This window comes from Ambystoma mexicanum, chromosome 1p, assembly GCF_040938575.1.
Source record: "Ambystoma mexicanum isolate Mex_15411 chromosome 1p, UKY_AmexF1_1, whole genome shotgun sequence".
Taxonomy (NCBI): Eukaryota; Metazoa; Chordata; class Amphibia; order Caudata; family Ambystomatidae; genus Ambystoma; species Ambystoma mexicanum.
The window spans coordinates 142,766,080-142,781,844 of NC_090921.1; the positions used below are offsets into that span (position 1 = coordinate 142,766,080).

Consider the following 15,765-nt stretch of genomic DNA (forward strand, 5'->3'; position numbering starts at 1 on the left):
TGGGGGCAGTATGACCCAGAGACCAGTGATTGGTTACTACTAAGAAAGACAGATCAGAAACGAAACTGATACTGATTTTTTCTTCACCGAGGATTCCCAGCTTGACGACGGGGAATATTCATGAGCATGTGAATCCATGCCAGACCCCATGCTTGAGAAATACATTTGCAGCGTTTGCGTCTGAAAATGAATTGATTGTTAATCCTAGGAAAACCTGATTTTTGGCGCTGCTAAGGGGCCGGAGAAAAAAGGCAGGGTTGGAGCATACAGGGCGTGCCTATAGAATGTACCTCGAATGTCCTCTATTTGGGATTTCATTTAATGGAGCAACCTTAGGATGTGGACTTCGCTCTTTCCTTAAACAGAAGGCCCTACCCCTAACTAACCAGATGATGAAATTACCAGATGATGAAATTAAATAAAACATTTGTCAGTTTTTCCTATTAAACCGTCGATCTGTCTTTACGAGGGTAAAGTTGTGCCAAAATTGACTTAAGGGATGGACCTGCACTATTGTGAGCTAGAGATATTCTGGGAAACACTGGAGGGAAGGTTGTGGAGACGGACGCTGAAGTTACCTTACAATATTCCAATGGCTGCCGTCAGATAGGAATTAGGAATAACCTTGCTGCAGGACCGGGTAGAGATGGAGATTGTTATCCCTTTTTCGCAGCCTGATTGCCCCATTGTGGAATACACTTTATGCTGATTTGGGTAAATGGGTCCTTTGGTGCGGGATCAGGAAATGATCCCAGCAAGTATATGGCTAACATCCGGGATATATGTGATTAATCTCTGTGTGATCTTGACTCAGATAGAGAGAGAGGCTGGTAACAAACCCAGATACAGTGAAATGTTTGTTATATGAGAAGGATTGGATCGTAACCATAGACAAATTCCATACCTACCCTTCCTTGAGCCATCTACAGTGGGAGCATAAAAAGCGTGGGGTTATTTCACCCTTCCCCATGCAATTCCATTGTTATTATCTGACGATTCTTCTAAAACTACGTTGGAATATTTTGCCAACCCGTGAGCTGTTATTTAGAAGGAAAATGGTAGGCCCAGAAAACTCTCTTCGCCGAATTTGGGAGAAGGTAGGGGAAATTGAAACCAGGAAGCTCCTATTACTCTCATGCCCGGTTTTACGTGAAAAAAGATCTGCCCATATGGCCAAGTTTGCAAAATGGGGAGTTAGAGAGATGACAACTATATTTGGTCCTGGTGCATTAACATTCAGAACACCACTGAGAGCTTGACAATAGCGTCGTTTATTAAATCCCTGAATCTGTATAAAGACCAGGATACAGTATAGCGGTTTCTCCCTCCACGGGCCTTTAAACTGGGATACATAGGCAATAATGCAGCTGCTGCTTATTATGTAATCTATCTGGGACATACATAGCGATTCCTTTGCTTTGCGTTTCGGATTAATAGGGAGGAATTTAATGGTTTTACTGTGAACTTTTTTATAATAGGTTTTTATTGATTTTTTTTTAACAAGTTTGACATAATACATGTTGGCTTCACAGTAATGGTCAAAGGCGTGTCGGTACAACAACTACAAAGTGAGTATCAATAATAGAAACAAAGCGTAACTTGTCATAATTGCCCCTCCCTCCATCCCTCCCCAACCCGCACTCAACGTGATTTAATAAATCAATTACCCTGGAATGGTCGGAACTTTGCATAGCACCATTCATTGTACTTAATTTACATTGTACAGAGTACATTACAGGTTAATTTACATTAAAGGGAAGTCGGTGGGTGACTTGAGGCACTTCTAGTGGCACTGCTTAGTAATCTCGGCCTGGGTATCAGTCAGTTGGTCTTGCGATTCCCAGTATGCTGTGTAATATTCTAAATAGGGTAACCACATCATGTCTATGTTCTTACGAGACTCCATGACGGCGGCTGTCAGACTTTCCATTTCGTAAATTGCGTGTGCTTTGGCTAGCCACTCTCTTTTTGTGGGAAGGGAGGCTGCCTTCCATTTGACTGTTAAACATACCCTTGCCGCCAACAGTAGGTTGCGAGGCATATACGAGAGTGACTCACAAGTGTCTTCTTCATCTGATTCAACGCCAAACAAGATTAACACTGGTGTGAGAACTCTGGGTATCCCATCTATGGTGTGAATCCCCCTAGGACTTCCTTCCAATACATTTGCGCTTCCCGGCATTCCCACCACTGATGCCAATAGTCGCACTTCTCGCCACAACGTCTCCAACAGTATGGGGAAGTGCCTGGAAACATTTTAGTGTGAACCTTTTTAATACAGATTCCAATGTGACTGTTAAATTGTTGTAATTGTTGTAATTCAATTTTAGAAATGAAGTGAGAGGCCAGTTGTAATGCACCTAGGCTGTTAATCCACGATAATAGGGTTGACCTTATTTGATTTGACAATTTAGATCTCTTTCTTTTTTTGACTATACGTATGAATTCTTTGTTCCTAACATGAAAATAAGGCTCTTTGAACTGTAATCCTTATATGAAATTATATATTCCGTGAGACAGATGTAAAACATGGTAATATCCAAGTGTCCTCTATGAGTAATCCCTTGTGGTAATAGTAAAACTGGGTAATATGGTTCTTTTCTTTGTTGTATTCTTTTTTTTTAAACTTCTTTTTATTCATTTAGCGTGGCAGCAAAAAAGACAGGCGAACATCGCCAGACAGGTACAATACAGGAACAATAAGTACAGTGCAGGTAAAACATGGGTTACAACACAGATGTGTACAGCCGTTGGGCACCTTCATAACATAAACAACACGAGATCCGGGAGCTATGGTGGGGGCGTGAGCCCCGGTCGGTGGGGAGAGGTGGCTAGGGGAGATGTGGCTGGCGTCACGTTCAGATCTGACATATAAGATCGGAACCTGAGCCAGATATTCCTGGGCCTAGAGTGAGTGGGTTGTAGGAGAGACCAAGCTTCCTCCGAGTCCGAGGCCCACGTGACCGCTCTTAGCCACTGGGCGTGCGTGGGAGGCCAGGGGCGAAGCCAGCACAGCAGGATGGAGCGAACAGCCAGAAGCATGCAGAGGCCCGCTAGTTTTCTGGAGTTCCGGGGGAGGTCCGGGAGGTCGTGAAAGAGGCATACCACCGGGGAGGGATTGATGGGGTAGTCGAGTATGGCTGACACCGTCGAACAGACCGCTTCCCAAAACTGTGAAAGGCGAGGGCAGGACCAAACCATATGAATGTAATCAGCCGCATCGTGGCCGCACCTGGGGCAGCTAGAGGAGTGATCATTGGACATGTGGTGCAATCTGATCGGGGTATAGTGGAACCTATGTAGGATTTTAAACTGTATCAATTTGAATCGGGAGTTGAAGGACACCCTGTGTATGCGATCACATAAGTGCGCCCAAAGCTCATCAGACATTTCAACACCCAGGTCCGCCTCCCACGCCCGCCTCAGCTTAGTGAATTTTGGAATAGATCTGGATTGCAGCATAGTGTATAGTCTTGATATTTTACCTCTAGTGGGTGAGGGTGAGGTGAGCTCCTCAATGATAGGGTCATCCGGTGGTAGAGCCGGAAACGTCGAATAATTACGCTTAAGGGTCCTGCGAAGAGATGAATATTGGAGCCACACACTCCGGCCTCCTCTCAAGGACAATGGGAGGTCGGGCCACTCAACAAATATTCCCTGATCGAACACATCACGCAGCAACTCATATCCCAACTCAGCCCAGCACGGGCCATGGCCGATGGTACCCGTGGGACCCCAGGTAGGAAGTTCCATAGTGGGAGGTTTCCATGGAAGATGTGAGTGATACCAAGCAATTTCCACGTTTTGGCTAGTGCCAGGGATGTGCAGGTAACTGGGCTCTGTGAGTCCAGCTCCCGAAGGGTGGGCTGTATCAACAGGGAGCGAATGTCGCGGTCGCAGACCGCAAGCTTCTCGAGTTTGACGTGTGGGGGGGGGGGTCAGTTGTGTCGAACCAGTAGGATGTATATTGAATTTGGGATACCAACCAGTATTTAAAGAAGTCAGGGGCGCTGAAGCCCCCGTGAGCCACGGGGGTAGATAAGGTGTCCAGTTTAAGGCGGACCGCGCCCGAGTGCCAGAGAAAGGAATTGACCGTGCGAGTCAATTCCCGGAAGAAACCATCTCCCGGCCACAGGGGGATGTTAGCGAACTTGTAAAGTAACTGGGGTAACACCACCATTTTCAGTAGGCCTATCCTACCTGCAAGGGATATTGGAAGTTTGTCCCAGGCTAGGACCTTAGATGACAAATATACGAGATACTTTTGATAGTTCTCATTGAATGTCAACGCTCGATGACGTGTTATCTCGATCCCCAAATAGGTGAAAGTAGACTGAGCCCATGTGAACCCTAGGGTGTCCGGGGGGGGGGAGGGTGCATTCTGTAAGAGGGAAAAGTGTAGATTTCGAACAATTCATCTTGAGGCCAGAGACCCGACCGAAGTGCTTGACGTCTTCCAGTATTGGGAGCAAATTGACAGAAGGAGAACGTATAAGCAGCAAGGCGTCATCGGCGTATAAGGACACTATGTCTGCCTGGCCCGCAGTACGGAGTCCTCTATGTGCGTGAAATTGACGGAGCATGTCAGCGAAGGGCTCTATTGCTATAGCGAAGATCAGGGGAGAGAAGGGGCATCCCTGTCTCGTCCCTCTGGCAATCCCAAAGAGGGGGGAACAATGGTCACCTGTACGGACCCTAGCCACGGGGTCGGAATAGAGCAATCTGACCCAGGAGAGAAAAGAGGGGCCAAACCTACAGCTCTCAAGAACCCTCCACAAGTACCTCCATGAAACCGAATCAAACGCCTTCTGCATGTCGAGGGTGGCCGCTACCGCGTGTGTCTCGGGATTTATTCTGTTAATTATGTTGAAGAGGCGTCTAAGGTTCAGGGAGGTGGAGCGACCGGGAACGAATCCCCCTTGGTCCGGATGGATGACGGATGGCAAGAGGGGAGCTAACCGAAGTGCCAAAGCCTTAGCAAATATTTTGACATCGCAGTTTATAAGTGAAAGCGGGCAGTATGATCAGCATTGTGAGGGGGGTTTGCCGGGTTTAAGAAGTACCGTAATCGTGGCTTCGTGGAGAGAGGGGGGGAATACCCCAGCTTCAACCGACTCTTCCCAGAGAACTAACAGGTGAGGAAGCAAAAGTCGTTTATAGCGCTTATAAAATTCAACTGGGATACCATCCGAGCCGGGGGCCTTCCCCGAAGATAAGGAATCCACCGCGTCAGAGAGTTCCTCAAGCGTAAGTGGGGAATCAAGAGAACCCGCAGACTCCGGAGAGAGAGTCGTCAAGGGAAGGGTGTCGAGGAAGGAGTCGATCTCTACCACTGGCACCTCATCGGTGTTGGAATATAGGGTTCCGTAGAATTCGAAGAATTCATTGTTGATGTCTTGTGAGGCGACAGCCATAGAGCCATCCGGTCTCTCAATCCCTAGTATATGTGGGGACCCCGTCTCGTGACGGATCAGTCTCGCCAGAAAACGGCCTGGGCGCTCACCCTCCCCGTATCTCCTTGCCACGCCAGGGTTATACAAAAATTTTTGCTCGCGTTCCGCCAGGGATCGGAACGTATCCAGCTCTGCCCCGATGTCAGCCAGGGTTCCCGGAGTGGAGTGAAGTGAACATTGGGCCTCAAGGGTCGATAACTTGGATTCGCTCTCTGCTAGGTTTCTACGGATCGATTTAAGAACCCCGTTCTCCTTCGACAGCGCCATCCCTCTGATGTAAACCTTGAAGGACTCCCATAGAGTGGCCTGTGATGTTACCGATCCTGTGTTTGTCTCAAAGAACTCCTCGATAGATAGCTCGAGCTCAGAGCAAAATTCCGGGTCTAGCAGGGAAAAGGTCTTCAGTCTCCAACGCCGGGTACAGCCAGGGTCTGGCCCCCAATTCATGGTAATGGTCACTGGAGAGTGGTCAGATAGGCACCTGGGGAGAATCTGTAGCTGTGTAACATTCTTAACCAGAACATTGGAGATCACCCACCTGTCAATACGGGAGTAAGAGTCATGGACCGAGGAATAGAAAGAATAAACGCGGGAATCCGGGTAAAAGAACCTCCATGCATCGACCATGGCGAGACGGGGAAGAGACGATAGCGCAGCGTAGGCTGCTCTAGAGAGCTGTCGAGGCCTGGACCCAGACCTATCGAGGGTTACATCAAAAATTGTGTTGAAATCCCCCCCCAGAGGATAGGGACAAGGGGGAAGCTATTGTGAAGGGATGAGACCTGTACATAGAATTCTGGGTCATCTATATTGGGGCCGTATATGTTCAGTAGGACTGTCTCCCTATTTTGGAGCATAGCATGAAGCAGTACATATCTGCCCTGGGGATCTATGTGTGAGGAGATGAGAGTGAACTTGAGACTCCTATGGATGAGGGTCATGACCCCGCGGCTTTGGGAAGAGAAATCAGTGGAGAATCTGTGGGGTCCCCATGATTTGGCAAATCTTATGCACTGTTCCGTGCGGGCATGCGTCTCCTGTAAGAAGAGAACCTTGGATCCATGACGCTCGGCCAGTAGCAGTAGCTGCCTCATCTTTTTATAGTTACCCAACCCCCGAACATTCCAGCTCATAAAAGTCAAGTCACTCCCAGACATTGAAGTGAGAACAGAAATATCAGAGAAAGTACCCATAGCCAGTGGGCCAGTTGAACCACACTGCAGTAACAGTCATGGAGTACCATATCGCGGTCCGTAATTGCTGCCAACGCCAAGCTTTTTGTAACGTAACCCCCAACATGTTCCACCCCCACCCACATCCCCCCCCAATCAGAGGGATGACAATCCCAAAACCCCCCAACAAAAACCAAACCAGTGGCATCAGCGCCTGGGGGCCTGCAGGCCGAATTGGCCGTGTCTCTCCGGGCACGGCAGGACAAGTGAAATGACAAGTGCCAACAGTGAAAAACTTGTACGTAGCTTGGGCGGAGATATTGCACATGTTAATGCGGCACGTTTTCATGACAATGATCATTTTAAACAGAGTACAGAATATAAAACCAGCATGACTCAAGTATAGGAAGGTGGCAGGATGCGGGTCTTCCTTGTCCGGGCTGGAGGGTAGCAGTAGGATCTTGGACAAAGAGGGGGTATTAGCCTGGGAAATGCTCGTCCAGGAACTTGGAGGCCTCTTCTGGAAGAGTGAAGAAGAACACCCGGTTGGCGTGCTCCACCCGGAGTTTGGCGGGGTAAAGCATGGCATATTTAACTGAGAGATCACGCAGTCTGCGTTTTACCGCCAGGAAAGTCTTGCGCTCACGTTGAACGGCCACAGAGAAGTACGGGTAGAGGTGAATCCTCGCACCGCCCAGTGAGAGCTCCCCCTTGAGCCTCGCGGCCTTGAGGAGGGCATCGCGGTCACGGTAATTCAGCACACGCGCTATGATGGGCCGAGGAGGAGCGCCGGGCTTGGGTTTAGCCGTTAGGGCTCGGTGCGCGCGCTCTATGGAAAATTGCGGGGAAAGTTTGGGTGAGTCGAGGAGTGTCAGCAATGTATGTTCAACAAAGTCTTCCATTGATTCGTGAACTTCGTTCTCAGGAACGCCGATGATACGAAGGTTATTGCGTCGTGATCGGGATTCCAAGTCCTCATTCTTCCTTTCCACATCGAGGACCCGATTGGAGAGGGCAACGACCTCAGAGCGTAGAGCCCCCAATGCATCTTCAGCGGAGCCCACCCTTGTCTCGACCTCCGCTACCCGGCTATCCGTCCTCTCAATATGGGCCTTGATAGAGGATATTGTACCGTTCATATCATCTAGTTTTGAATGGAGTGCGGTGAAGCCCTCCCGGATAAAATCCATCATGTTTTGGGACTCCGGTGCTGTGGTGGACGATGAAGCGGGCGCTGGAGCCTGCTCGGTGGCTTCTTCCGGTGGTCTCACCGATGACTTCGCAAACAGATTGATGGAGCTCTGTCTCTTTGAGGCCCCCTTGGTCATCCTGGCAAGGTTGGAGTTCCAATAGAGTAAATGGGGGGTCTCGGTAGCTCGAGGGGGTAAGGTGTAAGAACCTCGCGGGACGTGTTTTTCGGGGGGGAGGTCGGCGCCTGTAGGCCCGATGTGTTGGGGCCGTGGCGGCACGTGAAGACAAAGTCAGGAGAGATTCAGGTGAGAGTGGCCCAGGGGCCGAAAGCAGTGGTATGTAGTGGCCGCTGCGGGGGCTGGGTGGTAGTTCAGGCGAGTCTGTAGGATGTGTAGGGAGGAGCCCTGATCGACCCCCCAACGAAATGGACAGGCTGAGACTCCAAATCAGCGATATAAAATGACCCAAGTCCCAAGGATTTTCAGACCGTGGGGTCCCTGAGAGTGGATAATGATAATGTTGTGGATGACTGGGTCCTTTTGAGAGATTGCCAGATCCGCAGGGGAGAGGGGCTCTCAGGCGGTGTAACTCCGGGGCGAGGCCGACCGCGCTGGGCGAGCACCAGCACACAGAAGGGTGGGCCCCAGGTTGCTGAGGCCGGCGCTACCCCAACGCACCACGTACCCTATTGGGCCCGGGGCCCCACAGTGTGTGTCCACAGGGGGAGCACGGTGCTAGGTGTCCAGGGAAGCACCGCCGCTCGACCCCTCCGCAGCAGCGACTCCAGCCGTCCGCCCCCAAGTCGAGAAGGACCTCAGTCCGAGGGGAGCCAAATCACAGCGGCGGTGAGGGCATACCGCGAGGCGGCGCCGGGCTGTATATGTGCCGCCCCACCGCGGAGGCCCCACAGACAGTAGACCCCCGGCGGGGTTCGAGAAGCCCGGCCCGACCCGCAGCCGAGGAAGGACGACGGCTCGAGCCGCCCCGCAGGTGGGGGAGGAGCGGAAAGATCAATGGTTCTCGGGGCTCCGGCCCCGTTCCGCGTCAAGGTTCGGCCCAGATGGGGCCCAGATCGTTCTCGATCGTGTCGCGCCCTCCGCGGCCCGGGTCACAGCGGCGGCGAGGGCACACCGCGAGACGGCGCCGGGATCCACGCGGCCGCGGCTGTGTGTGTGCTGTCCCTCCGCGATGGCAGGACACGCAGGGTCCGGGCTCCGGCGGGGGCAGGCGAGGATCCCCGCTGGAGCTTGTGACGGCTCCAGCCGTTCGAAAAGCCCGGCTCGGCTCGCAGCCGAGGAAGGACGTCGGCTAGAGGCCGCTCTGCAGGTGGGGGAAGGGTGGAGAGATCGCTGGTTCTCGGGGTTCCCGGCCCCGTTCAGTGCCAGGATTCGGCCCAGACGGAGCTGGGGTCCTCCTTGATCGTGTCGCGCCCTCCGGGGTCCGGTGCGGATCAAAGAAGGTGCCGCAAGATAGGATCCTGTGACTGCCTGCCTCGGAGAGTCACGTTCAGGCGGCCATCTTGTTCGGCGCTCAACAGCGCCCCTTCTTTGTTGTATTCTAAGGATATTAATGTTGTAAAGGATCTTTTGTAAACCAAATACAATAAATTAAAAAACAAATTAAAAAAAGAAGTGTAACAGCCACAGGTTAAGGGCGGCTGTCAGACTAGCATTTCCATGTCCCAATCATTTCACAGAGACAGGTCCTTTATTGGCCCGTCCCTGTGAAAGGCACTCCCTGCAACCATCTGGTTGCTGGGAGCCTGTCATCCATTCGTGCCTGGAGGTATGCAAAGGGGCTGGAGAGCACCTCTTTGCACCACTGTGCAGCCCCTTCTGAAATGTGCAGTGCACCTTTGGTAATAAGAATGGCCTGCACATTTCTACAAATAGCGCAAATTAAATGAGCACATTCTCTATTGTGACGCAAGGCATGCTGTTTCCTTGTGAGAATTCACAGAGCTCTGTTTTGTGAAAGTATGGGAACAATGTACGGATAAATGAAAGTACAAGGTGTTGCTGGTGAGCGCCGGCACTGGAACGGCACAGGGATGCTGGCGTCCAGTGTTGAGATTCATTGAAAGGCTTGCACTGTTTTGTAGCCATGTTGCCACCCTTTCAAAGGGTCCTTCTGAAAATAGAGGAGCCAGGGTTGGAGGTCACTATGAACCACAGCCAACGGCAGTGTATTGTATGTGGGCAGGGGCCCTCTGAGTCTGACTTTGGTGAAATTGTTGGGGTGCTTTTACACAACTCTTACAAAAGCAGGGTGAGTGGTAGCCTACAAAACTATAATAGCTATGAGGGCTACGCTGTGGTCAGGACTGTAGAGGCCTCTGCAAAGTTGTAAACTGACCCAATGACCTAATGTACCCCAGTCTCATTCCCTAACATTTTACTTAACACAGCACTTTGGATGTGTTGACAAGAATCCCAATACTCATCGTAAAAATGGTGCTATTATGCAAATTCCAGGCCCCTCATGAGATAGAGCCTGCAAGAAGCTATACCGCCGACACTAGTAAACGGGGTGGGTGCATGTTCATGCCAGGCAAACTCTTTCCCGTGATCAACAATGAATGCATGCCTGTGCCCATGCGCTCTTCATGCCCCGCCTCTCCTGTCGCCCTCTCTGTGACAGGTTGCTTTCTCAACCTATATGACATTGTGAGTTTTCTATATGTCTGTGGTGCTGTCCAGTCAAATGGTCGAAAACATTTGGTCGATTTTTTTTATTTATTTATATATCTTTTTTAGTTTGGGTTGGTAAAAAAATGTTTTTAATAAAGAAAACGGGGGGTTGGCGGGGGAACCCCCCATAAAAAAAAAAAAATCAACCCTTTTTTTTCGACCATTTGACTGTCGATCAAAAGGCATTCAATCCTTTTGTTTCCGACCAGATGACCTACAACCGTCTGTGGTACCACCATTCCTTGTGGCTATTCACCTGCTATTCTTGGACTCACCTGTGATTCGCTGAGCCTGCCCCAAAAACTCTCAGAGCCAATGCCTGGGAACCCTAGTGTCAGAGCTCTCCCGCCACTCGCTTGATATCTTTGCTAAATCCAACACCAGTGTGTCAGGGGGACGCTGAGACCAGGCTGGGTCCCATTCCAGCATCTGACAGACTAGCTCTGCAGCATGAGACTTCCAGTTACTGACACAGAGGCTGGCCCACTCACATCACTGCATGACCTGGACTTTTTTTTATCCAGTTATAGTAGGTGTTTATTTCGGTTACTGTGTTTTCAGGGCTGCAATTTTTGCTGTGGCTGTTTTCACTGTGGTGTTTTCATCCTGGCCGTTTTTTGGCGATTTTAGTTTTTTACAAATATATGCGTAGTGTGTGTGGTGGGTGCAGTGGTAGGGGTGGGTTATAGTTCTGGGTTGGGTGGGACACCACAATAAAAAAAATGTAAAACATCAGAAACGGCCGGGGTGATTACACTACGGTAAAACCGCTGGAGCAAACATTGGCGTGATTAAAACACGTGAATCTGGTTGTTTTTTAAAAAACATATGGATATTATTAGCTTAGTGTTCCTTAGAACACTATCTAGTATATTATAGCTCTACAATATGTAATAACAACTTGTGTAAGTGGACTTATATTAAATGTGATCAAAGTAAGTATTTAAGTAAGTATACTGTTGGTGACCAGAGTAATAACAGAGAAACCTGAGTATTTATGACATAAGTACTAGTGATTCTGAATGATAATCAAAATCTATAAATTAGAGTTAAACGTGTAACGCATTTGTTAGCTTTGACAGTGAGGATTCATTTTGGATTTGGTAAAAGAGTGCAAACATTTATTAAAGCTTTTAAGTACAAATGCTGTGCACTGAAGAGCAATTCTACTACTGTCAATGAGAGGGGTCTCCATGCAATTCCAAGGATTCAAGGGAAGCCTTGACTTTCAATGCATCCCTTTTGTTACTTGTGTAATGTGTACATCTGATTGCGGCCGAAGCATTAGAAGGAAAGCATGTCTCTGTTCTATTAAAGTAGATAACTCAGCGAGATAGGGGCTTGCTTCAGAAATCTGCGAGGAAAGCCAGGAGGCCGGCTGAATCCTTCATCCACCAGATACTACACATGAACAGTCATTACACTACACTGGATAATGCCAAAGCCTATTAAAGTGCTCGGAAGTGGGAGGAATCGTTCATGAAGCACTGTATACAAACAGGATTTTATTGGCCCCCTTCATACGGGTGCGCCTATTACGAGTTTCCCTTTGCAGGACCCGGATCAGACGTCTGGTAAAACCAGACGTCTTTTCCGGGTCCCGCGAGGGGAAGAGGGAGGTAACAACGGGACACTTGTTACCTCCCTCCCCATTCCCATTGAGCCCTATAAGGGCTCAATGGGAATAGAAAATGGTTCCTGCAAGGAGGATTTACCGGGTCTTACTAAGTCGGAATGACCCGGTAAGTCTCCATTGCAGGAAACCGGTAATGGAGTCCGGTTTGGAGGCAGCCATGGAGCTAATAGCCCCATGGCTACCTCCAAACTCGTAATGAGGCCTTATCTGTCTTGTGATTGCAGGCAGTGCTTTATTCATACAGAGGATTTATCAGCATTGTTGGGCAATGGATGTTCTTATTTCCTAAGTGTTTGAAAGTGAGAAAGGGTCATCCCAGTACATGAGTGTGTAGTGAGAGGAGTGTTACTGATTTTATTTAGTTAAAAATAATAAAGGGCAATAATTACAAGTATACCCAACATTACTACAACAAAGAACAACTTAAGAGACAGTAAAATATCTCAAAGATAAAATGAAATCATTAAAGGTTCACAGAACAGCATATATAATAACACATCTAAAATACAGAAACAATCATAGACTCAGCCTCAAAGCTTTATCCAACAGTTCCAAGCTCTAAATAGATAACTTATGTAAAGCAAATACTCTTAAGATCTTTGGGAATTACCAAACTCTAATGCCCTGGTTAGAGAATTACCACTGTTTGCTTTCTGAATCGGAAGGAGCCACTTCTTTCTTAGTGTAGTTAGAACAGGGCAAAGTGGTCCTCTTTTTCAGCGCTGTACTTTGGGCAACACTGGCTTGTCCGTCTAACCAGTCTCTGGTATGGTAATTTAGGAGAAGAGTACCCAATCGGAGTTTAGATCAAACGTGTCTTACTCTTGGTGGGCTAATCCAAGAGAGATATCGTTCCAGACCTAAATGTTGTTTAATGCTTAGATACTTTTCAAATGTGATCTTCCACTCATTAGCCCAGTTCCAAAAGAAGGTATTCAAGTCTCTTGAGTTTGCAGATCTCAGTGACTCTGGGTTGTCCCAAAAGCAGCCTAGGCCAATCTTAGGAAGAACCTTTCGAACATGAAGAAACGAGGCCGATGGTTTAAGATGGTTATTTGCAAGGACATCCTGGATATCCCCCTTGTATTCTTGAAAATTCTATGATTGTCAATAACTTAACCCTTAGCATGACAGGGCTCAGTTGTGCATGATAATCAATTCCTGACTCCATTTTAACTGCTGTGTCTAAAGTGCTTATGGTTAGACCTAAATAGTTTTTAAAAAAAACATGTTTTCACTAGGTAATTTTGGTAATGTCACAAAGCCCCTAAGGTTCAGCTGCATAAGGTACTGCTGCTTGAGTGCAGAAGGCCTTTTTTAAGTCTTGCGGATCGTCTGCAAACAAAGATATGAATTCATTCTTTATTTACTATTGAGCATCTGTCGGGTTCACGAGCAGGAATGTAAATGATCATCAGATGTCCTGGTGTATTAAAATAAACAAACAATCTGCACTCTGATTACCAAGCGAGCCTGAAGTTCAATTATACCTAAGGCAGGCAGTCAGGGTTAGTACACTTCTTATAAACAAGCCTTGTATATTTCCAATGTGTACAATTCCAGTAAATTTACAATCTAACAATCCAGTTCACAGAATCCCAGTATCTGTCAATTAACTGTTCGTATAATCAAGGTACATTCCAAGTTTCCAAATCCTAGTATAGGTCCAGTTTCCCTAACCTCAGTATTTCCAGTTCGACAATCACATTGTTTCGCAGTAGCCACAGTCCAGGTATAAACTCAGTTTACACAATGCCAGTACATTGCCTCTTATACAGTCATGACATAGTTCTAGCGCCTGACATCACAGTATATTTCTAGTCCGACAAACCTAATATAGATTTCCATTGGCACAACATCCCACTGTACAGGATTCCAGTAAACTCTCACGTTTTGCAACACTGTATATATATCTAGTGACACAATCCCAGTAGACTCCCAGTTCATCATCCTCTGCCACATTTCCACAGTTGACAAAAGCACAGTATATTATCAAGTTGACAATCCCAGAGTCCCGATTTTTGTATACAAACCGTTCTATACTGCAATTTGTTAACTGTTGTGATGTGTTTTAGTCTTCCTCTGTCTTGCTGGCCATGGATGCATGATGGTAGAATGTTGGCGACTGCTATGATAGGCAGCTCAGGAGAATGTTGGGTGCGTGTTGTATCTGAGTGTTCTATGTGTGTCAGTTGGGGGCCCGAGCTGGAGATGAGAGGATGGTCGGTGGGGGTCTGCTTGCGTCGACTTGTATTCATGTCTTGTATTATACCTGCAAGTAACTGGAACTGTACCTATTTACATATGCATAATAAAGCTCCATGGATTCACCTCTGAGGCTCCACAGCTAGTCTGTGTATGAATGAACTGAGCCCCTCAAGACCATTTATAACATTAACTCGCACTATTTTTCCAGTTGACAGAACCCCATTCTACTTTCAGTATGCACTGTCTCTTACTCTGTAATCATAGTTTGCATAAACTCAGTAAATTCCCAATCTTACAAATAAAACCCCCAGTTTATTGCTCCACAGTTCCACTGTACACCAAGGGGATGATTCATGGATTTTTGTGTGCAGAAAATGGGCTACTTGCACCCAATCTGCACACCAACTCCTTGTCGATTCCTGGAATCGAACGCACAGCACTTTCCCTGGCCTGGCACACCTGTGCGAGCCGTCGAAGGCCTTGCACAAGACTCCGAGCAGAGGGTAGGGGTGTGGCCTGTGAAGAGTCCTGGGAAGTGGGCGGAAACACCAGAAATGGGGAATTACTTGCAAAGAAGTGGGCGTTCCAAGGGACGGCTTGCAGGCAGTCCCACGCACACTCACTGTTGCTCAGCAAGAGACGTATTCATGGAATCGATCGCACAACGTCTCTGCTGGGAAATGCCCACGCAAGTCCTTCATAGGATCCGCCACCCGAAAGCTGGCATAAGAACACGCGCATCTAGAATTTTCAGTGCACAGGTGGGATTGCATGTCTGATTTCGTGATGTTTGTACTCATTCGGGGTTCCGATGTAACGTAGGGGTGCACGTAAGCTGTGTAGCAGGGTGCAGGAACGTTTTATGTCGGTTTGCACGCACATTTCCCAAGTTGTTGTTGAATTGCGGTTTTTCGAATGCATGTTGTCGGGGTGCCGGATACAGTTACAGAGGACCACACGCAGGCTCCCCGAGTCGCAGGCCTGCTTACGGGGGGCCCCACACACTGTTTAAAGGGTGTGTGTATTTGCGCGCAGTGGAGCACTCAAAGGTAGCTGATCTGGCAGTTTCCTGCTTTGCATGTGGGCATGTTGGGGCGTTCCATTCGTGACTTGCGAATACGGTTACTTTGCACAAAGAATTCGATGAATCCGCGGGCGCCTTTTTTCTTCTTCGCACAGTGTCGTCCTTCTCAGCGCACGCCCCTTGTGCGTTTTCTGCATGAAATTACATAAATCAGCCCCCAGGCGTATACTACAGCTCAAACAGAAAGATGCCATTCAACACATAAGGCCTCATTATGAGTTGGGCGGTATCGGAGTGGTAAATCTACCGGAATACGGCCAACTGAATTACCGTTACTGCCACTTGGTCTGGCGGATTTACCCGATATATTGCGGTGAGTGGCAGAATTTAC

At 48.3% G+C, this 15,765-nt stretch overlaps 1 protein-coding gene across 2 annotated transcripts in view; it reads right to left on the bottom strand.

Annotated features, from left to right (window-relative positions):
* LOC138567210 (alpha-2,8-sialyltransferase 8F-like) overlaps positions 1-15,765 on the bottom strand; it is a 364,915-nt gene that overhangs the window by 172,497 nt on the left and 176,653 nt on the right. The gene's annotated exons all lie outside the window — the stretch shown is intronic.